The sequence below is a fragment of the Orcinus orca genome, chromosome 16, assembly GCF_937001465.1.
Source record: "Orcinus orca chromosome 16, mOrcOrc1.1, whole genome shotgun sequence".
NCBI classification, from domain to species: domain Eukaryota; kingdom Metazoa; phylum Chordata; class Mammalia; order Artiodactyla; family Delphinidae; genus Orcinus; species Orcinus orca.
In genome coordinates, this window is record NC_064574.1 from 4,370,740 (window position 1) to 4,393,015 (window position 22,276).

General features: G+C 52.7%; 1 protein-coding gene across 3 annotated transcripts in view; it reads right to left on the reverse strand.

Moving 5' to 3' along the window:
* The window catches only part of PHACTR3 (phosphatase and actin regulator 3), a 238,599-nt gene that overhangs the window by 144,535 nt on the left and 71,788 nt on the right, over positions 1 to 22,276 (reverse strand). The window contains exon 1 of one of the 3 annotated variants that reach the window (XM_033410296.2): positions 8,950 to 9,061. The exons of the other annotated variants lie outside the window; for them this stretch is intronic. The gene's annotated coding sequence lies outside the window, so the exon portion shown is untranslated. Of the gene's footprint in view, positions 1 to 8,949; positions 9,062 to 22,276 lie in introns of those variants that run through there. 3 annotated transcript variants of the gene reach the window in all.

Genomic DNA, 22,276 nt, shown 5'->3' on the forward strand with positions numbered 1-22,276 from the left:
TAACCCCGAGGGACGCTGTGGAGCCTTCTCGGGACAGATCCCGCCCCCATATCCTCTGCTTTAGCTCCTCTCTGAAGCACCCACATAAAAGTATCTGATGCACGTTTTCTGAGCTGTTTATCAGGTGCTAAAACCACCACCGAATGGAAGAAATTAACGACCTGATGATACTGAGCACACGGCCCCCAGACCTCCTGCACCAGAGGATTCTGTTAACCCCTGTGACACCGCCCTGTAACCTCACCATCAACCCATCAGAGAATTGTGCACGAGCTGATCACACGCCCTGGGACCCCCTCCTTCACCTGGCCTGTAAACATGCTTTGCTGAAACCCACTGGGGAGTTCGGGCTTCCTGAGCACCAGCTGCCCAGAGCTCCTTGCTTGGTGCCTGCAATAAACGCTGTGCTTTCCTCCACCACAACCCAGCGTCAGTGGACTGGCTTTACTGCACGTGGGCAAGAGGACCTGAGTGTGGTTTGGTAACAGACAGACAGTCATTGGCTGCCTCCCTCCAAGCAGCGGAGGAAACTACAGGCAAGGCCCACAGCCCTGTGACGGGCACATTCTGGTTGGCGCAAACGCAACTAATCAGCAGACAAAAGCACCCCATGGAACGTGGGTGGGGGCACCTACCTTAAATGGGATGGTTAGAGGGGAGGTGACATTTAACCCGAGACCCCCAAAATAACAGGGACAGTGACAAGACAGGGGACAGTGTCCTTAGTGAAGGGACAGGACGAGCAGCCATGGGAAATCATCTGACAAATTCAAGGAATGTGAAAAAAGGCGAACGGGGAGTGTGTATATGTCCATGCCACTCTCTCACTTCATCCCAGCTTACCCCTCCCCCTCCCCGTGTCCTCAAGTCCATTCTCTACGTCTGCATCTTTATTCCTGTCCTGTCCCTAGGTTCTTCAGAACCATTTTTTTTTAGAGTCCATATATACGTGTTAGCATACAGTATCTGTTTTTCTCTTTCTGACTTACTTCACTCTGTATGACAGACTCTAGGTCCATCCACCTCACTACAAATAACTCCATTTCGTTTCTTTTTATGGCTGAATAATATTCCATTGTATATATGTGTCACATCTTCAGCTCGGTGCTTTGTGACCACCTGGAGGGGTGGGATAGGGAGGGTGGGAGGGAGACGCAAGAGGGAGGGGATACGGGGATATTCGTATGCATAGAGCTGATTCATTTTGTTGTACAGCAGAAACTAACACACCATTGTAAAGCAATTATGCTCCAAGAAAGATGTTTAAAAAAAAAAGAAAGGTGAAAGGGGGCTAGAAAGCTGTGCGTAGCAGGGAGAGAAACAACAAAAGAAAACACTTAGGTGGCACCAACCGGGAGCCTGGAGGTGTGCTCAGCCTTTCACCCTTGACTTGTCTATCCTCAGAACAACCTATGAGGTGGGTACTTTCAGCATCACCTGTTTACAGAGGAGGAAAATAAGAAAGGAAGCCACAAAGCAAGCAAGCAGGGAGCCAGGTCCAAACCCAGGTGGTCCGAGGCTCCAACTCCAAACTCCCGACCATGACCACACAGCCGCCACTCCCAGGGATGGAGGATGCGGTGACCGAGGGAGGCATGTCTCAGAGGCCATGGTTGGGGGGATGGGTTTTATCCAAGGGCAATGGGAAGCAGGGCTGGGACAAGATCTATCTGCACTTTGAGAGCCTCCCGGGCTCTCCCAGAGGTGAGGGTGGAGCAGGGAGACCACGAGAAGCCAAATGAGAGTGGGTGGGTGCAGGACGGTGGCAAAGGGGCCACAAAGGGGACTGAGGTGGAGGTGGCGGGTCAAGACTTCATACAACAGGGGTCCTGGCTGCACAGGCAGGACCTGGAGAGCTGGGGGGAGCGATGAGGGCGTTCCAGCTGAGGCGTGGAGGCTGGACAGGGGGGCCAAGCTGGGTTCGGTGGCCTTGCGTCGGGCAGCTGGCTGCAGCGGCAGATATTTTCACCCACCCACCCATCCACCCATTCAACATTTCAGAGCCCGACTGGGGCTGGGCGTGATGTGACAGCAGGTCAGCAGACACTACGCTCCAGACGCTCCCCACCGAGGGAAGGAGTCCTGAAGGAGAGGTCGCAGAGGCAAAACTATACAAACGCACAACAGGAAGGACCTCAGAGGTCCAAAAGCCCTTCCATCCCCGGATTCTGCTTACGTACTTCCCATGACGGTGAACTCCTTTCTCACCATCAGCCAAAGGGAGGACCACAGATAACACAGACAGCTCCCATCTCCAGGCACAGAATACTGGGCCCCCTGTGCCTGCCCCCAGACCACGCGCAACGAGAGGCATCTGCAAGAGCCCTCAGCACAAAGGCCAGCTCCAGACCAGGACAGCCTGAGGCACAGTCTGTGACGCAGGCGCCCGGCCCCTGTGCGCTCTGCTGCTCTCTGCTGCTTCAGAAAAGGTCAACCATGGCACTGGAGGAAAGGCTGCAACGTGAAAAAGAGACCACAAGAAACAGGAAAAAGCAACACCCCAGAGGAAAGAGATGAGTCAGGAAGCGGATGATTTAATTTAAAAACAAAAGCTCCAATGAGAATTCTCAGAGCAGAAGCGTGTGCTCAGAGGGAATTGAAAGCTGTCTGCTGTAGCCTCCCTGTAGGTCCCAGTGCCACCCTCTGGAACCAGGAGGGACAAATCCCCCCCTTTCTTTCCAGGGTTGCTATCCCTTCAGTCTGTTCTAGAATAAACAGCCACAGTCCCTCTCAGTGTTCTTGCAAATTCCAGTTTGCCAAAGTCCTCCAGAAAACACAGCATCTCAAAGGGAACTCAACCTTGAGCAGAGGGTTAAGCTAGACCCTAAGCTCCACTACTGTATACATTCTCCACCTATCAGCTGCTCGCTCAGAAAGATCCAGGCACAGATACGAGGGTGATAAGGTGATTTTCGGGGGCTCGTGGACCCAGTGCAAAGTAACAGAGGTTAGTCCCTTTTCAATTCCCCTCTACTCTTCCAGAGGACAGTAGGGGAGAGTCTTAGTTCGGGGCTAAGATGATTCTGATGCCCCCCTACCCTTGCAGATCTTGGTGTTTTAACAAGTACAGAGGGTCTTCTGGGTCAGAGATCTTGGTGCGAGGTCATGTCTAGTTTGAACTAAATGTTATTTTACAGTCATTGTTTTACTTTTATGGGTACCTTTTATTAAAAGCAAGTGGTTTCCCACTTGAAGTCACAGCAAAAGATTTCCTTTTAAAACGAGTTTTAGGTAAAAATAAATAGACTTTCTTTTAATAAAAATTAAAAGAGGGCTTCCCTGGTGGCGCAGTGGTTGAGAGTCTGCCTGCCGATGCAGGGGGCACGGGTTCGTGCCCCGGTCCGGGAAGATCCCACATGCCGCGGAGCGGCTGGGCCCGTGAGCCATGGCCGCTGAGCCTGCGCATCCGGAGCCTGTGCTCTGCAACGGGAGAGGCCGCAACAGTGAGAGGCCCGCGTACCGCAAAAACAAAAAAAACAAACAAAAAATTAAAAGAAAATATTCAGCCAAGTACCCTAAAGGTGGCAGACAAGCGAGTTGGGAGAGGGCTCATCAGAGGACGTGATGTATGTCTATCTGCCACACCCGTGATGCAGAGCCGTCAAGATGCAGAGCTGCTGCCCAGTCCTTTACTGGACGCCAGGCTCAGGCCACCAGGTGCCACCTGCTGTGTCCACGTGGATGTCCCACTGACACCTCAAGCTCAACATGGTCCAAATGAACTTCTCTCCCCCATAACCTGCTCTACCCACGGCCGTCCCCTCCAAGGCCAGGAAGGGAATTCCGTCCTCCTGATTCTCAGGACAAAAGCTGAGGGTCACCCTCAGCCCTCCCGTCCTGGTTCACTCCCTCGGCCGACCCCACTGGCTCCACCTTCTACCTGCGCCCACCCCTGCCCTGCCGTGGTCAGTCACTGCCATCTCCACCTGGATCGCAGCAGTGACCTCGGGACTGGCCTGACTCCCTGACCCTTGCCTGCCCTCACACAGTGGCCTGGGGGTCCCCGAAATCCTACGTCCGATCTCAAGTCTCTGGGTTTCAAACCCTCCGATGGCTCCTGGCACACTGGGCACAAAACCCAAAGTCCTGGCAGCCCCCTCCTACGACCTTGCCGGCTCTCTCCTACAGCTCCTGGACCCCCGGGGGCTCCCACAGGGGGCCTCTGCCCTGATGGTTCCCGCCCCTCTGCCCCCGATATCCAATGGTTCATTTCCTCACTGCCCTCCAGTTCTGGCTCCAATGTCACCTCCTCAGTGATGCCCACCCTGATTCAAACACTCAGCTGTCTCCCGCCCACCACATGTAGGCTCCCGTCCCCCTGCCCTCCCTTCCCCTGCCAATTTCCCACAACATTTATTACCAGTGTGCGGGGTGATTCCCTACCGGTGATGGGTACTGGCTATTGCCGCCCCTCTCCCATCAGATGCAGGCCCCCAGGGACCAGCTAACGTGCCTGCTCTGCTCACCAATATCCCGACAGCCAGAACAGTGCCCACACTCTGGGGCAGTAGACATCGGTTTAGTTCAGTGAAGAGGCTAGATTCCCACCCACGGCTACTCCCGGTGGGGCCTGGGCAGTGAGCTTTGTGAATCTAATCTGGGGGCTTGAAGTTTAGCAACATGAAACTTGTTGTCGTCTCAGCCTCCCAAGCGGTCTGCTGAGATATATGTTTGATTCTTGGACTCCTGAGTACGTCGGTCACACTGTTAATGCTTTTATCAATTCCATCGTCTACCCAGTTGTTAACCTGCCAAGTTGTTAAGGCAAATACTGATGTTGCAGGACTTAGGATAGAGCCCTGTGGCATTCCTCTAGAGACCTGGGGGTCAGCACTATTACAGTTATCAAAATGTCTTACCATTTTTTTAACATACAGAAAAGTAGAAAAAATAGTAAAATGAACAATTATATATACACCAACGAGACTCCACAATTGTTAACATCTTGCTGCATTTCCTCTGTGTGGTGTGTGTGTCTGATCTCCACCCAGACAGCTACCTCATGGGAAAAATCACAAGTCAGCAAACTTTTTCTGCAACAGGCCAGACAGTAAATATTCTCATCAGTGTGGGCCTACGGTCCCCGTATCAAGTACCCCCTGTTTGGAAGCTCACACGAATTACTCGCCGGGAGACGCAGACCCGGCCAGTCTATCTCCAAGCCCCAAGGCTGAGCACTTGGTTACCCTCCCTCGAGGGAGTGAGTAGCCAGGCCTGAGGGTGGGCAGCAGAGCCCAGAAGGGACCAGAGGACTCCCCACCCTGCCCTGCTCTCCCCACCACATTAGTGGGGAAGAATGTGGGCTTGGGGGTCAATGGGCTCAAGATTGGGATGAGGGGCAACTTCCTTACACTTCTAAACCTCAGTTTGCCCATCTGTCAAATGGCAGCAACGGTAGGACCTGCCTTCCAGGCCCTAGTGAGGATGAGGGAGATGGGCAAAGAGCCAGCACGCGCTGTGTGCTCACCCGTGGTGGGGGGGGGGGAGCTGCTGGGAAGACACAGGTGAGGTGCTTTATTTCCCAGGGTGAAATTTAATAATTCTGGATTCCTATTGTGCTACTTACTTGGATCAGAAGCCATGCAGGAAAAAGAAGGAAAGAAAACGGAGAGATGGGAACGGGAGGAAGGAAGGAAAGGAGACAGTCCTAGGGCCTGGTGGCAGCGACTCGCGGGGCCCACGGTGGGCGCCTGACCCCACACACCCCTGCACCGTGTTTCCCCCTCGACGCGAGAGCCCTGAGCCTCGACTCCGGGCCACCCTTTTGTTCTGGGAGAAGAGCTCTCCAGCTGGTACTAATTCCACCCACCTCTTTGTCCCCAGTCAGGTTCTAGGAGCTTCTCCCCGCAGTGTCACAGGTCCTGAGCGTATGGAATTCTTCTGTTAACAACACAGGGGCACAACTGCAGTAGAGGGCTTATGTCAGGGAAGAAGCCGAGTTCCAGGAAGGAACTTTACACCAGTGCCAGTAAGACAGCCCGAAAGAGACATGAACCAGGGGCATGATCGTGTCCCAGGGACTAACTGTAACAGCGACGGGGCTGCGTGTGTGTCCACGCACATGCCCGACACACCCAGAGCAACTTAGCTCTAAACACCCATCATGAGGCACACACAAAAAAGACAAGATGAGCCCTCAGCCCTATTACGGTTCCTAACGTGCTAATATGATTTTTGAACGTGCAGAAAAGTGTTAAGACTAGATAATGAACACCCCCAGGTTCAGCAATTGTTAATATTTTGTTCTATGTGTTCATATATTTACTCACACATACGTCTCTTACAGACCGTGGGCACTGTTGAACCATCTCAAAGTAAGTGGTCTAAAATTGTGACACTTCACCTCTCCACAGTTCAGCCTTATCCCCCTGAAGTAATGTCACATCCAACCAACTAAGTCCCTGGATCATCTAATACTCAGCCTTTTTGTGAAATAAAGTTTTTCTGTAAACATTTCTTTTCCTATCAAGTTCATCTTCAACCATGTGGACAGGATACAAACCAATAGAAACCTCCTGCTCTGCTATCTGAACACTTTCTAAATTGGCTCTAGAATTAGGCCTTTTCTCCCCACTCTAATTATTTACTGACCTTCACTGTGATTCTAAGAGTGGTCCGGACCAGGGGCATCACCCGGGAATACACTAGAAATGCAAATTCTCACACCCATCCCAGACCTGCAGAATCAGAAACTCTGCAGGTGGGGCTGCAATGGCTCCTGTGACAAGCCCTGCCCCCCTCCCCGGGGGATTCTGATGCAGGTTCTCAAACTCTGGACCACTGCTCTCTGCCCTCTGAGCCAACAGCTGGAAGAATACTCCCTCCCTCCCATCCAGGTGCTCACGCCAGCCAGCCAGCCAGCCAGCCAGCCGGGAAATTAGCACAGAAATAAAATAAACCGTTAGATTTTATTTTGCATGTATCTTTTGAAGTTAATGGGTATTATCTTAACCTCCCGCCTAAGTAACGACAGTACAATATGCTCAGGCAAAGATTATTTCTGCCCCACAAAAAACAGATTGCAGAACACAGTAAGCTCTGCAAGTAGATGGGATTCTGCTGTGACATGTCAAATTGTGTCAAGAAGCAATGAAGAAAGGGAGCTAAAAATAGCACCACAAGGCTGAGCAGAAAGGGCTCTGGTTCATCAACTCCAGGACCAGAAAGAAAAACAGCCTCTGGCCACTCCTTAGGTCCCAGCGGGCCCTGGACACAAGAAGCTGGCTGCTCTGTCCATATACCATGTGCCCTCATGCCCACAGCTCCACGGGTACAAAGCGAAGGGCCCCAGGGGAGGCAGGAGTGAGCAGGTTGCTCCCAGGATGATACTTTACAGTCTAAAAATAGAACGTTCTGCACTTGCAAGGTAGGAGCAGTGAGTCACCCCACAAGTAAAGCTATTGCCTTATGTAACAACAATGTAATTAACAATCGCATAAGTCACAGGCTGCCAATCATACTGACTCAGGGCTCAATTGCCTGGTAACCAAAGAGTTAATGCCAAAATAATAATAATAATAATAATACAGGGAAAAAGAAAGTCTATATCTACTCCATGTGGGCAGAGAACTACAAACTGCCAAGCCACCCATGGGTGTGGCTCTGGAGGGAAGGTCCTTTATGGTAAGGAAACTGCGCTTTCATAAGGGCTTCTTCTTTCAGCTCGCCTGGTAAAAGTTGTGAGATTAAACTAAACAGCAGCAAATTTGCAGCGTGTCTTACTGGGAATATTTGCTTCTCAGAGAGTCACACCTAGGTGACAGCTGACATGATGGCTCTAGGACAAGTGTTCCCTTCTCTCCTTAATCAAACAATATACCCTTGATGATTTCTGAATGAACTTCAAGCATGGTGTTTTTCAATGACCTGTTACGCTTAGATTTTTGTAAGTGGTTACCATCATAATGAATTTGCATAAATCTGTAATTCATCCTCACAGCGTAACATGCCAAGGACATCCCACAAAAGAACTGCTAACTTACCATCTTTGCTCCCCACCCCCCCACCCCCCACCCCCCACCCCCGCTAAGAAAAAAAGCAAGCATTTCAGGGGAGGGGATTTGGCGTTCAGACAACTGCCGTCTCCTGAAGAAATTAGGATACAGATCACCATTTCCCTCTGGGGCCAAAAACTTGCAACTTAGAAAGACAGCAGGGCACAGTCAGGAACCAATTTTGCTTTCAAGAACTTCCCACGACCCATATTACCACTCAGAATTAGTTTCCCCATTTCCCTCTTTGGCCCCAACTTCAGATATCCAACCTCACCGGCAAACCATTTTTCAGAACCCCAAATCCAAAAACTATGCTAAATGCAAACTCACAGAAAAGCAAAATGTACGCTCCTCCCCACACCCTGCCTCCCAAGCAGGGATTCTGTGGTGGAGATTCCCAAAGTGCAATGCCTCCTGACTGTGCCATCTTTTTCCCTGATGCTAAATGAAGGTTTAAACCTCCACTGTCGGAAACCTCCCCTACTTTGAATTTTGACAAAACCTGGCTTCAGAATAGGACCCCATGCAGTCAAAATGCACATCGACGACAATCTATTATTCCCTGGGAATCAGCTTACAAGCTGGAGATGAAAAGGCATCCAGGTGGGATTTTTATTTTTAGCCCAGAAGTAATAGGTTAAAATAGCATTCCTGTGGAAACAAAAGACTCTTTTTCTGGTCTCTGTGGCTGAAGGGCAGGACTGCTGGCTAATCCTGGCCTGACCCACCAGACACATAAAATCGACCCGTCTGTGGGGAGAAGGGCACACCCATCTCTCAGCCCAGACTCCCAACCTGGCCATCTGATTCATGGCGGGGCGGGGCAGTCTTTCCCCCTCCGCTGGCCCTGGTTCTGTTCACTTTTGCAAAGTCTGTGCCTTCCTAAGAGGCCTCCCCTACAGAAGACGCCTACACCCCTCCCTCCTTCGGAGGCGTCTGGGGGAATCCCACTTACCTTCTGGTCAAAGAATCGTTCTGAATTAAGGTCCTCATTCTCCCAGGGAACTCTGTCTCCCTGCAGGCGCCTGGATCCTGTCTCTCCAAACCTCCCTCGGAGGCAGTGATTGGCAAACAGCCCTGCAGCGCTCCGGACTAGCTCAGCTCCCTGAGAAAAGCTCCAACCCGGAGCCGCACTGCAATTGTCAGGACGCTCCTGTCTGCCTTTTGGGGCCGAACACCATTATTATCTGTAAACATTTCTACATGCAGACATTACAGGAGTGCAGGTGGGGATGGGGTGCGGAGAGCGGCCCAGGGCCTGAGCAATCAGCTCATGGACCAAGCCCCCCCTGCTCTGCTGAGTGCCCACGATTTGCTCCCCAGCGCTGGCAGGACACTGCCCAGGCCAGCAGCTGGCCGCAGTCTGGCAGAAGTCACCAGAACCAAAGCCCTAAGTCCCACATTCAAAACCCACTGCGCCAGCAACTTCTCCTGGCCTAAGGCGGGGCCCATCGATCAGAGGGGTGCTCTCCTCTACCCCCACTGCTGCCACGCTGACCTTGGGGAGAGGGCACCTTGGCCCTGCACCGTCACGAGATGGCTGCTGCAGGCTTAGGTCAGGGAGGCTGCCCAGAGCCAAGCTGGGAGGGACCACGGCAGGAGAATGGGACTCTGACCTCCAACCTCGGTCAAAAGGTGCTGACGGCAGGGACCCTCACTGCACCTTCTACTCCAGGCCCGGATGGGCAGCAGACGGAAGGGGAGGCTCAGCTGAAGGCCCAGCACCTATTGCATCTATACCTCTATGGCTGGCTTAGGGGTGACCGCCCAGCGAGGAGGGGCCCAGAGCGGGGTTTCTCAGCCTCAGCACTGTTGGCATCGGGGGCCCGTAGCGTGCATCGTAGGACGTCCAGCAGCACCCCGACCTCTCCCCATGAGATGCCAGAAGCCCCCAGCCCCAATTCTGACGACCCAAGTGTCTCCAGACATTGTGATGTCCCCTGGAGGGGGAAGAACTGTCCCTGGCTGGGATTTCTAATCTAGAGAAAGGCAGCTTGGGTCTGAATCCTGCTGTCACCACCTCATGACGGTGTCAACTTGGGAAAGCAACAACTCCTCTGGGCCTCAGTGTTCTCACCTGCAAAGGGGGTAATAAGGCTGTCAGGGGTTTAGGCCGGGGCCAGGAGCTGATTAGTGAAGGTCTTGCTATTGAGTCCGCTTCACTGCACACCCAGAGGGGCCCAGATCCTTCCTGCTGATGGAGGAAAAACCCAGGTGTTGGGGGCCGGGCTCTGGAGCAAGGCTGACCCGGGCCTGAGTTCTGTGTCCACCACATCGCAGCCAGGGCTTCACGCCCCACTGTGTACCTCCGTTTCCCCAAGTGTACAGCGTGGATCCCCCTCCCCAGGGCTGGTGTGAGGTAAGCAAAGTGCTTATCACACAGTAAAGGCTCCAACCAAGAGCTGGGGGGGGGGGGGGCGGCAATCCCAAGGGCAGGGCTCAGAGGAGAGTCAGGCCCCCTCACACAGCCCTGGAGCGAGCACACAAACGCGGAACATTTTTCGGGAGTTAGCCGCGTTTGGGGTCTCTCTGGAAACCTCTAATTCCAGCAGCCACGGATAGGCTGCTTCTGCCTTTCAGAAAAGAGGCCTTGCCCTGCTAATGGGACCTCTCTGCCATCCCGCCGGGGAGGGGCCAGCCCGATGCCCTTACAGCTGAAGTGGGCAGCCAATTTCTGCCCCTTTTCAGGGTCAGGAAGACTGAGGACTGGAATCTCGGCTGAAGGCAGAGGACGGAAACATAAACGGTTCACTCTCCCTCGACTCGCGTGCAAAGCAGCACCGCAGGCAGCGCGGGGCTGCCAGGCGGGGGGAGCGCCGGGCCCCCTTTGCCAGGCCTGATCTCACCCTCACTCGTGAGCGTCCTGAGGGCGGGCACTTCTGTCTGGCGGGGAGACTGAGGCTGCAAGAGGTAAAATGAGCTCCCAAGGCCACACGTTAGGAGGTGGCACAGAAGCCACTCCTGTCTGACCCGGGCCTGGGGGCGGCCCTCAGCAGCTCCGAGGTGCCGACATCCAGGGTCCACGAATCACTGTCCAGCTCAGGGCAGTCCCAAGGGAGCACCAAGCAAGGTCAGGTACAAGGCCTGCTCCCGGGAGCTCCCGACCCAGCTGTGCACCTGCCACACATGGAGCCCCAGAACCCGGCTGTGAGCAGTGACCCAGGCCAAGTCACTGAGCCAGACGGGGTTAACAGCAGAAACGCCGCTTAGCCTGGTGCCAGGCTCCCAGGAGGTACTCAGCGCCCCTGGGACCAGCTCTCACGAGGACGATTCATCATCACGTTCCTCCCATCTGTGCTCCAGGGACCCCATCACTGCCGGTCTTCCAATACCAGGTCTTACTGAATCCTCACAAGAGGCCATGGAGGGAGGGATTTCATCCCCATTGTACAGATGGGGAAACTGAGACCCAAAGAGGCTCAGGTGGGAGGGAGACCCCACCCCAGTCTCAGGACACTCCTGTCACAATGGCATATAAACCATGAGAAGATGACAGAGGCCCCGAAAGCTCCCAGCTTATTTAAATCCACAAACCATATCGACTCAGACGCTGGGGAGAAACCAGTGAAACGAGGTGCGCTCCCGTCCCCGGACACCTCACAGTTCTCTGGGACAGACCACACCATCCACTGGCAACTCCGCTGGGCTCTGCCCTCAGGGTCTCTCTCAATTCCGTCCCCTCCTCGCAACCCCCATCAACACCAGCCTAGACTAAGCCACGCCCATCTCTCCCCTGGAAGCCCATCCACTGTCTCCCCGCTCCCCTGTGAGCTGTCCATCCACCAAAGGTCAGACTCAGCGGACTTCCCGAATCCTCCTGGAGAGTGTGGGTCGGGGTGGGTTTACCCACCTCGTGGATGAGGAATGCGGCTGTGAGGGCAGGGGGAGAGGCCGGGAGCTGCACCTAAGGCACAGCTGTGCCAGGGGAAGCCAGGAGCAGGGGCCGAGAGGCAGATGGCAACGCTCCCGGGTATCCTCACGTGCCGTGTGCCGAGCACGGGCAGAGTCCTGGTTAATCTCACATCCCAGAAGGGTGCGATATCACTCTCCCTGATGTCCAGGTGGGGAAACTGAGGCTCAGAGCGGGCACGTGACAAGCCTGAGGTCACAGTTAGCTCGCAGCCGAGCGCTATATGACTACTGCCTTCCCGGGACGCCTGGGACCTGCACACAGGTTATGTCCTTTCCAGCCCCACGTGTCCACAAGGGATGGGCCTTCCTATCATCCCCGAACTAGAGACGGGAAACTGAGGCTCAGAGAGGCAGTGGGCCGAGGCCGCAGCGATGAAGCAGGGCTGGGGGAGCACCAGGTGTTGTGGCTCTAGCAAAGGGCTTCTCAGCCCCGGCGTCGCAGACGCTGCGGCCCAGCCATGCTCTGCCATGGGGGATGCCCCATGCACCGCGGGATGTTTAGCAGCGTCGCTGGTCTCTACCCTCTAGAGGCCAATAGAACTTACTCCCAGTTGTGTCAACCAAAATGTCTGCAGACATTGCCAAAACCACCCCCAGTGGAGAACCGCTGCTCTGGATGGAAGAAGAACACAGGGACACCTGGACGTGGGTTGTACGGCTTTTTCCTCTAACTGGGGGTCCGAGACTTATTTTCCCTGGAAAATGCACAATGAGAGGAGCATTGCTGGCCCCTTAAACAACATCCCTTCTCTTTGTCCACGCAGCACAGACACTACACTGTGGGCACTGCCCTGGCAACGGCAGCCAATGACGTCTGCCTGACCCCGCCCCAGAATGCGGTCACTCGTGAGAGCTGTGGTCACAGCCGCAGGCACCTAGGCTTCCTCGCGGCGGAATTTCTGGAAGCGTTTCTAGCTGGGGTCTGATGGACCACATTTTAGAATGAAGGACACACACTTTATGCCCACGGCTGTTACCGAGAGGCCAGGCTGGGGACACAGGTATGTGAAGGTGGACCAGGTGTGAGCTCTCCATGCAGGGGGCGGGGGCTTTGACACACTGGACGGGGTGGGTCTTGCCCAAAGTGGGCGGCCAGCACTTGGCCATCCGTTCTTCCAGTTTTGCAAATCGAGAACACCTCCAAGCATGGCTTTAGGCCATGGAAACAGAGCAGTGAACAAAACGGAGGGACAACCTTGTCCTCAAGAGAGGCCCATTGTGGCAGCTCGGCATTGCCTGAAGCTCTGAGGTTTTCAAGCCATGCCAGAAGTCCAGATGTTTGTGTAGAATCCCCCAGCTGTTAAATCCTCGTTCAGTTACACACACACACACACACACACACACAAACACACACACCGTTCAAACCAAACCAACCACATCTACAGGCTAAACTTGGCCCCCGGGCTGCCTGTTTGGACCTTGGGTTTCTATCCTTCCTTTCTGCCAGATTCAGAGAAAAGCAGGGCTGGGCCACCTCCCTGGGCTGCCTCTAGACTCTGTGGCTTTCAACCAGGCTTAAGAGAGAAAGGATAAGGCATCACAGCTTAGAGGGAACTGTGACTTACCTTTGAGCTTCCCCGGCGAGGAGGGGGAGAGCACACGGAGTGCTCTGCCTGAAGCCCTAGGGGGCAGAGACAGCCTTTGTCCCCATTTTACAGATGTGGGAAGTGAGGCTCAGAGGGTTCCAGCCACCAGGCTGAGCTCACACCACGAGCCAATGAGAGAGGCAGAACTTGAAGACACGTGTCTGCTAACAAAGCTTAAGGTTCTGTTGCTCAGCTGAACTGTCCATCTCTCTCGGTACGTCGTTGCTGAGTTGCCCACCAGGAAGGAGCTTACTTTGGGAGAACCTGGTCTGATACGGAAGAAGGATCCTCTATGCAGAGGGAGGATGTATGTTTCTGATGGGGGACAGCTTTGTATTCTCTGAGAACAAATCAAAACGGCCACTGAGCAAGGGGCTGTACCATCTCCATGAAACAAACAAGCCCCACTAGGACTTAGGAAAGAGCCTGCCATTCCCAGCGCACACTTGTGGCCAGCTCAGCAGAACCCACTGGTTATCTCCAGCCAGTAATTAAGCAGATGATTCCGACTCTGAAGCAAGAGCAGGGTCTAAACGATTCACGCAAAGCTCACTTTCCCAAGACACGCTCTCGGTCAGACTTACAGGGAATCCGCTGCTGAGAGGGTGAAGTTCGCACAGCTGCTTGGCAGGGAGGCCAACTCTGTGCTCACGTCTCCTTTGGTCTACGAGACTAAACCCCAGAGACAGGTGACCTGCTGAGTCAACATGAGATTGGGATTCTACCTGGACCTTTAGGACAGATGGGAAGGTGAGACGTTCACTGTAGTTGACTGGGCACTAAGCACTTCCAGGCTCTCTCCTCATCCCCAGCTGATCTTCTATCTCATTTCCCACTCCTCCAGGGGGAGTGGTGAAATCAAACACCTTTGTGTATTGCTAGGAGCACTTTAAATCACCACAAGCCCCCAGAATGGCAATGCTGCATTATTTTTCAAGAGGTGCAGAACGTTGAACTTCTTCATGTCTCAGAATCTATCCTGAAGAAAGAGCCCTAAATACAGAGAACACCACATGCACGAAGGCTCTTCTGCTGTATTCGCAACCGGCTGAAAACTTTGAAGCAAATTATCCAACAGAAGGAAGACCACTGAAGTAAATGTCACTAAAGTGGGTATTCCATTGAAACACTGCTCATGCCTGCAATTTTGGAAACTAAACTTCAGTTTGGACTACTTGCAATAAATCCTTATGTTTGGTGACAAAAGAAAAGAAAACAAAGTGAACCAGGTGCAAAGTAAGTGTGTCATACTCTCAGGGTAGGAGGTAAGAGCAAGCACCTTAGGCACGTGTGAGGGTTGAGAACATGTGAAGGGACCAGGAGAAGCCTCGATCCAGGCTATAATGGTTAACAGAAGGACATTCACTGTCCTCTGATGAATCAGGGCAGAAGGTTTCACAGGGGACGTCAGATTCTGAGAGCTGACTTGTGAAAGACAGCATCCTGGCATCCAGGTGGTTGGCAGAAGATGTCTGGTGCTTCCAGTAAGTGAGGCACATGAGACCTGGATGAAGGTCTTAACAAGTCTGTGAGACTGGGATATACAAGAAGATGGGCAAGCAGCTCTCTGGGCTTGGCCGAGGCTGGGGAAATGGCTAAGGCACGGTCGTGATTTCTGCCATCAATGAGGAGCCGGAACCCTGAGACCAGGAGAGAGACGTCTGAAGGCTGGGGATGGGGGCTATAGGTCAAGGCTGAGATCCAACGGAGAGTGAGACCATGCCTGGTTCTGGGATCCAGGCTGGGTCAGCGAGGAAACCGTGCCAGGAAAGGGCTATGGGACAAGAAGGAGGGGGGCTGGGGTACAGAGTCACGTGGAGGTTGAGGGCAGGCACAGCTGTATAGAGTGCTGGCTGCTTGACTTAGTGCTGGAGGAAGAGCCATTCTAAGGGTACGGCAACGAAGCTGGGAAACCGAAGGAAACTGAAGAAAGGAACTGACAAGTGATCTCTCTCTCTAAATGCAAAGTTCTTTAGCGTCACTCCTTTTGCGGATTTTTCACTTCCTTGCCGTCTTTTTCTGAGGGAAGGTTACTGTTTTTCTTATCCACCTGCTTATTATTTATCCATCAACCACCATTTTCCCAGGCTCCTAAATAAAGTATTTCCTTAATAAAAGAGAATCTACAATGAAGTGGGATTTTTCTCACCTGAGTGCTTAGGAAAGGAAGAATGACAAGCGTTTGTCAATAATTCACGCTCAGGAGGAACGTGGACGTTTCACCAAGCATCGCGTAATCGCAGACACTCTCCAGCCGATGGGTTTGGTGAATGTAAAGTAGAATCCTGATGCGGAACTCCTCCATTAAAAGTAAAAACAAAACCAAACCCAGACTGGTTCTGTGTCGAGCACTTTCAAGCATTACATGATTCTTTCCATGACCCTGTTCGTGTTTTCAACTCTGTTGTACAAAGGAAGCAACCTGAGAAGCTCAGAGACCTCCCCGAGGCTACACAGCTGGGAAGTGGCCAAGCTGGTCAGCGCCGAAAGCCCGGGAACGCTGGGCCCTCCCAGCCCCGACGCTGAACCTGGCACTGTGTGAGGCCTCAGGGGTCCCCACGCTGTGAAGGTCCTCACAGCCTTTACTGAGCTGAGCCGACAATCTAGGCATCAGCTTTTCAGAACAGCTTTCGCCAAGTAAGGATGAACCGAAAGGTTTCCAGCCTCACTCACGTGAAAAAGGAGAAGAGGTTAAGGCGAGACGCCCGAGGCTGCCACCAGGTCCGGTCTCACCGCCCGCGCACCCATGACCTCGCGTCCCCGGATCAGTGGTCCTGATGTCTTTACGCTGCTATCTGTCTGTCCCACCCAGCTACTCAAGCAGGACGTCTGGATCCATCCTTGACTCCTCCTCCCTCCCTGTAGTGGGTTCAGGGGCGCTCCCCCCCAAATTCACGTCTACCCAGAACCTCAGAATGAGACCTTATTTAGACATAGGGTCTTTGCAGATGTAATTAGTTCATTAAAATGAGATCTCCCTGGTGGGTCCTAAATCCGATGACTGGTGTCCTTATAAAAAGAGGTGAGGACACAGGGAGAAGCCACGTGAAGACGGAGGCAGGGATTCGTGATGAAGCCACACGCCAGGGATGCCAGGAGCCCCAGGAGCTGGAAGAGGCAGGAAGGACCCTCCCCCAGAGCCTGCAGAGGGAGCATGGCCCTGCTCACACCTTGATTTCAGATTTCTGGCCTCCTGGACTGTGAAACAAATAAATTTCTGTTGTTTTAAGCTCCCCAGTTTGTGCTTGTTGTTGAGGAAACTCGCAGGCTCTCCTTCACCCACCCAGTTAATTCCATCATCAAGTCACATGAAGTTTACTCTTAAAATACTCAGAGTTACTCCAGGTCGCTCCAACCCACTCCCTACCTCCAGCCCAGGACCAGGGCCCCAGAGCCTCCTGCCTGGGTGTCTGCAAAGAAGCCCCCTTCCCTCCACCAGCTGCACCCTCCAGCCCCTTCTACACCAGGGGAATCTCTTGAAAATGCAAATCTAGGGCTTCCCTGGTGGCGCAGTGGTTCAGAGTCCGCCTGCTGATGCAGGGGACACGGGTTCGTGGCCCAGTCCGGGAAGATCCCACATGCCGTGGAGCGGCTGGGCCCGTGAGCCATGGCCGCTGAGCCTGCGCTCCGCAACGGGAGAGGCCACAACAGTGGGAGGCCCGCGTACCGCAAAAAAAAAAAAAAAAAAAAAAAAAAGAAAGAAAGAAAGAAAATGCAAATCTAATCAGCTCACTCGTCTACTTCGCATCCTTCTACTTCTTCCCCCTTGTTTTTAGGATAAAATCCAGATTCCTTCACGTAGCTACGAAGCCCCATGACGTGGTCTCACCTACTTCTCCACATCATCTCACCTTCCTGCCCTCAGACACACTGGCCTTTGCCTTCATGGAAACACACTGCCGGCTCCCACTGGGGACCCTTGCACACCGGGTCCTCTCTACCTGAATACTCTCCGCCTGCCGCTTCTCTCCCTCCTCATCTGGGAATGTTACTCCTCCTGGGGATCTCAGGGTATAGGCGGCTTCCTTGGGGGAAACCACCTCTGCCCCTGCCCCCACCCCAGGCTCGGTCAAGGTCCCCTGCCAAGTGCCCACCAGATCCTGGCTTCTGCACACACTCCCATCTGTCATTTCTTGTTCTGTGTCCATCTCTCCCTCTAGACTATGATCCCCCTGTGGGCAGAACTATTTCCTGGTTAACCCCAGGGTCTTGCACGGAGCCTGGCACATAGTAGGTCCCCAGTAGATGGAGGTAAGTGCATGAATGAATGTATGGTCCACAGATGCACCTGGAAAGTCCCTGGAGTTCCGGGTTTACATCTCCACATGATCTCCTAACAGCGCTGATTTCCTTTTGTGGGTTCACGAGAAACGGATCCAACCCAAAGACATCCAACTGGAAGGCAATGGGTCCACAGCAAGCGGGACTGTGGCCAGCACTCACCTCGTGAACTAGTAAAGCCAGGGCAGATTTGGTTTTCTGCACCATCTAACTGCCAAGGCCAGTCGTGCATACAGGTCAGATTTCCATCTGATTAGACATCCTGAGAACTCCCACTGAGAGGCAGGTCTGTCACTGCATGGCCAGCCTGACGTCCGAGGGAGCTGAGGCCACAAGCATGTAGGAAATTACATGTATTGGCATCTTTGGCCACAGAAAGAGTTCCCTATGGGAGGCCAAGCTGGACCAGTTTCCAACACGGTTAAGGAGATTGGACCAAATGTATTCATGGATACATGCTGCAGTCATGGCAGTCAAAGAACCAAGTCCTAAAATGAGGATCCTGGCAATTACCCATGGAGCATTACGATAGAAATGACCACTTGGATTTATCCCTACTACAGGGAATAACTTTGGAATCACACACCTCACAACATAGCAATATAAGAACAGCCCAGCTGGAAATGACCACTTTCTCTGGCTGAAACTTCCTTAAATCAGAGTAAAGTCATGGTACTTGGGTGAGCTCTTCTGCCAATTATGCCTTCAGCCCAATTTTCCTCTCACTATCAGGTAACTAAGAAGCTTTGTAAAGTTGGACAAGCCACTGTCTGCTTTAAAATTCTGAAATTTGAAATTAGAAAAATGAGAAACCACAGCATGAAGAGATCCCGTCAAACAGACATTCAGGCAGCCCCATTCTCTTCCTCAACCTTCGGAAGTTTGAAAAAGGACGTAAGTAAGGGCAAACAAAGTATTTTCCAGAAGTGGAGTGATTTCCTTCGCTGGTCTCCTGATTTCCCTTTTCTATAATTTTCACAAAGGCAATGACTACCATAGAATTTCCCTGTTTTAAAAAAAAAAATTAACTAAATTAGAGATGTTTCGTTAAACGACTCCCTTTCTGGCTCTCCAAGAAAACGCTGTCCTTACTGTGAACATGCAGCGCTTCCATATGACTAACATTTGTATGAAATCCAGAGTATGGTAATGGAGTGACAGAAAATATTATTGAAGGAGTTTGCCAGCTGACTGCTCTCACCCCTGAGAGAGTGGTGAGGGAAGCACAGGACGGGCAGGAACATGCCGCCAGTTGAAGGAAGCTCTGATGGCCAGATGACAGATTAGAGGGTGGAGTAGCTCCAGCCACACAGCGAGTTTGTATCCACGGGCTCCTCTTTCCCACAGGTAAATCGAGAAGACTGAAAGACCCCAAGACAGGGAGTGGCTTCCCCAAGTGACAGACAGCAGCCCTTTGAAAGTGGGGGGCCAAGGGGGAAACTCAAGAGAAATCCATCCTGGAAACTCCAGGCTTTCAGCTACTGAGGTCTAGCGTGCAGGGGAAAGTGGAGGAAACCCCTTCAAGGCATCACAGACCTTCACTGAGTGTTAGACAACTGCCCTCCCAAGTTTGGGAGCAGGGCAACAGACCAGAGAGAGCTCTCCAGTGGGGCCAGAGAGCAACAGTAAGTCTCTGTGGCCCCTACGTCTGCCAGCCGGGCTACAACACAGAGAAAGAAGTCTCAAGGTTCAGAAAGCTGGGACCTCAGATGCAAAACAGAAAGAGACCTCTCAGTGCTCAGAGCCCAAGCCCTGCAGAGGGAAGTCCTGACCCTCCTTCCAAAGCACTTGAAGGCTGCAGTGAACTGTATCAAACCAAACCTACAAAAAAGTCCAGGGCTTCCCTGGTGGCGCAGTGGTTGAGAGTCCGCCTGCCGATGCAGGGGACACGGGTTCGTGCCCTGGTCCGGGAAGATCCCACATGCCACGGAGCGGCTGGGCCCGTGAGCCATGGCCGCTGAGCCTGCGCGTCCGGAGCCTGTGCTCTGCAGCGGGAGAGGCCACAGCAGTGAGAGGCCTGCGTACGACAAAAAAACAAAAACAAAACAAAAGTCCAGACTCAGCTCAACCATGGACAAGACTGTGCTCCACCACTGATAGCCTGAAAGAAGAGGAATATACTGTTATTTGATACAAAATGTCTTACATGTGGTAAAAAGTAAGATGCGTGAAGAGGCAATAAAATTTGATCCATGATCAAGGGAGGAGATAGACAAGAGGAGAAGACCTAGGTAGTCTCCAAATATAAATTCCTCTTAATTTCAGTAGACTAGCTATTGAAACTAACAGATAGGGACTTTAAAGTAACGATGATAAAAATCCTAAAGAATGGCGTGTAAAAGGTAGATAACATGTCTGAAGAGATGGAGAATTGAAACACATAGAAACGAAAAGAATGATCCTAATAGAAATGCTACAGTGGAAAATACAATATCAGAAATGAAGAATTCATTATATGGGCTTAATGACAGACTAGGCAGAGCAAGGGAAATGATCAGTGAACTTGAAGACAGGTATAGGAGGCTGGTAGCTCCACAACAGCAACAAGCTAAATTGTAGATCAGCTATTTTACCAGAAAAAGAGACAGCTAAGGATAGCCCTCTTGGCCAAAGATCGGCTCTTTGGCAAAAGGGTACAAATATAATGGGATCAGACTGTAGAGGAACTTAAGCCCTTGAGTATTGTTGGAAGTAATAGAGCAATCAGTTGGCAGTTAGTGGGGCCTAACAGCTTCGTGTGATACCAACAGAAGTCAACAGCTTAAAAGAAAAATTAGGGAAAGAAACCCTCAGAGAGAGACCTACTAAAAGTACCGTCATCTCAGAGTGACTGTGCACACCTCCAAGGACGCATCCTCAGAAGCAACGCCAAGGACTCCACATTGGGGATAGGGGTGGGTGGGGGTGGTGTTAAACAAAGAAATAGCCTATCTAAGTCACAAAACATATAAATAAGCAAACAACAAGCCTGAGCGAAGGGAAAATCAGTATCCAGTGTTGTTAAAATATATTATCTAAAACACCCATTTGGGGAAAAATAGTTATAAAGTGTGTAAACGAACAGGAAAACGTGACCAGTACATAAGGAAAAAAGCAAACAACTGAAACCGCCTATGAAAGGACCCAGATGTCGGACTTAACAGACAAAGACGTCAAAGTAGCTATTATAAATATGCTCGAAGACTAAAGAAAACTATTCTTGGAGAGAGGAGGAAGATGGCGGAAGAGTAAGACGCGGAGATCATCTTCATCCCCACAGATACACCGGAAATACATGTGGAACAACTACACGTGGAACAACTCCTACAGAACACCTACTGAACGCTGGCAGAAGACCTCACACCTCCCAAAAGGCAAGAAAGTCCCCACGTACCTGGGTAGGGCAAAAGAAAAAAGAATAAACAGAGACAAAAGAATAGGGACGGGACCTGCACCAGTGGGAGGGAGCTGTGAAGGAGGAACGGTTTCCACACGCTAGGAAGCCCCTTCGCGGGCGGAGACTGCGGGTGGCGGAGGTGGGTGCTTCGGGGCCGCGGAGGAGAGCACAGCAACAAGGGTGCGGAAGGCAAAGCGGAGAGATTCCCGCACAGAGGATCGGTGCCGACCGGCACTCACCAGCCCGAGAGGCTTGTCTGCTCACCCGCCTGGGCGGGCGGGGCAGGGAGCTGAGGCTCGGCCTTCGGTCGGAGCTCCGGGAGAGGACTGGGGTTGGCGGCGTGAACACAGCCTGCAGGGGTTAGTGCGCCACGGCCAGCCGGGAGGGAGTCCGGGGAAAAGCCTGGACCTGCCGAAGAGGCAAGAGACTTTTTCTTCCCTCTTTGTTTCCTGGTGCACGAGGACAGGGGATTAAGAGCGCCGCTTAAAGGAGCTCCAGAGACGGGCGCGAGCCGCGGCTAAAAGCGCGGACCCCAGAGACGGGCGGGAGACGCTAAGGCTGCTGCTGCTGCCGCCACCAAGAAGCCTGTGTGCGAGCACAGGTCGCTATCCACACCCCCCTTCCGGGGAGCCTGTGCAGCCCGCCACCGCCAGTGTCCCGGGATCCAGGGACAACTTCCCCAGGAGAACGCACGGCACCCCCTCACGCTGGTGCAACGTCATGCCGGCCTCTGCCGCCGCAGGCCCGCCCCGCACTCCGTGCCCCTCCCTCCCCCGGCCTGAGCGAGCCCGAGCCCCCGAATCAGCGGATCCTTTAAACCCGTCCTGTCTGAGCGGAGAACAGACGCCCTCCAGCGACCTACACGCAGAGGCGGGGCCAAATCCAAAGCTGAGCCCCTGGAGCTGTGCGAACAAAGAAGAGAAAGGGAAATCTCTCCCAGCAGCCTCAGGAGCAGCAGATTAAAGCTTCACAATCAACTTGATGTACCTGCATCTGTGGAATACCTGAATAGACAACGGATCATCCCAAATTAAGGAGGTGGACTTTGAGAGCAAGATTTATGATTTTTTCCCCTTTTCCTATTTTTCTGAGTATATGTATGCTTCTGTGTTAGATTTTGTCTGTAT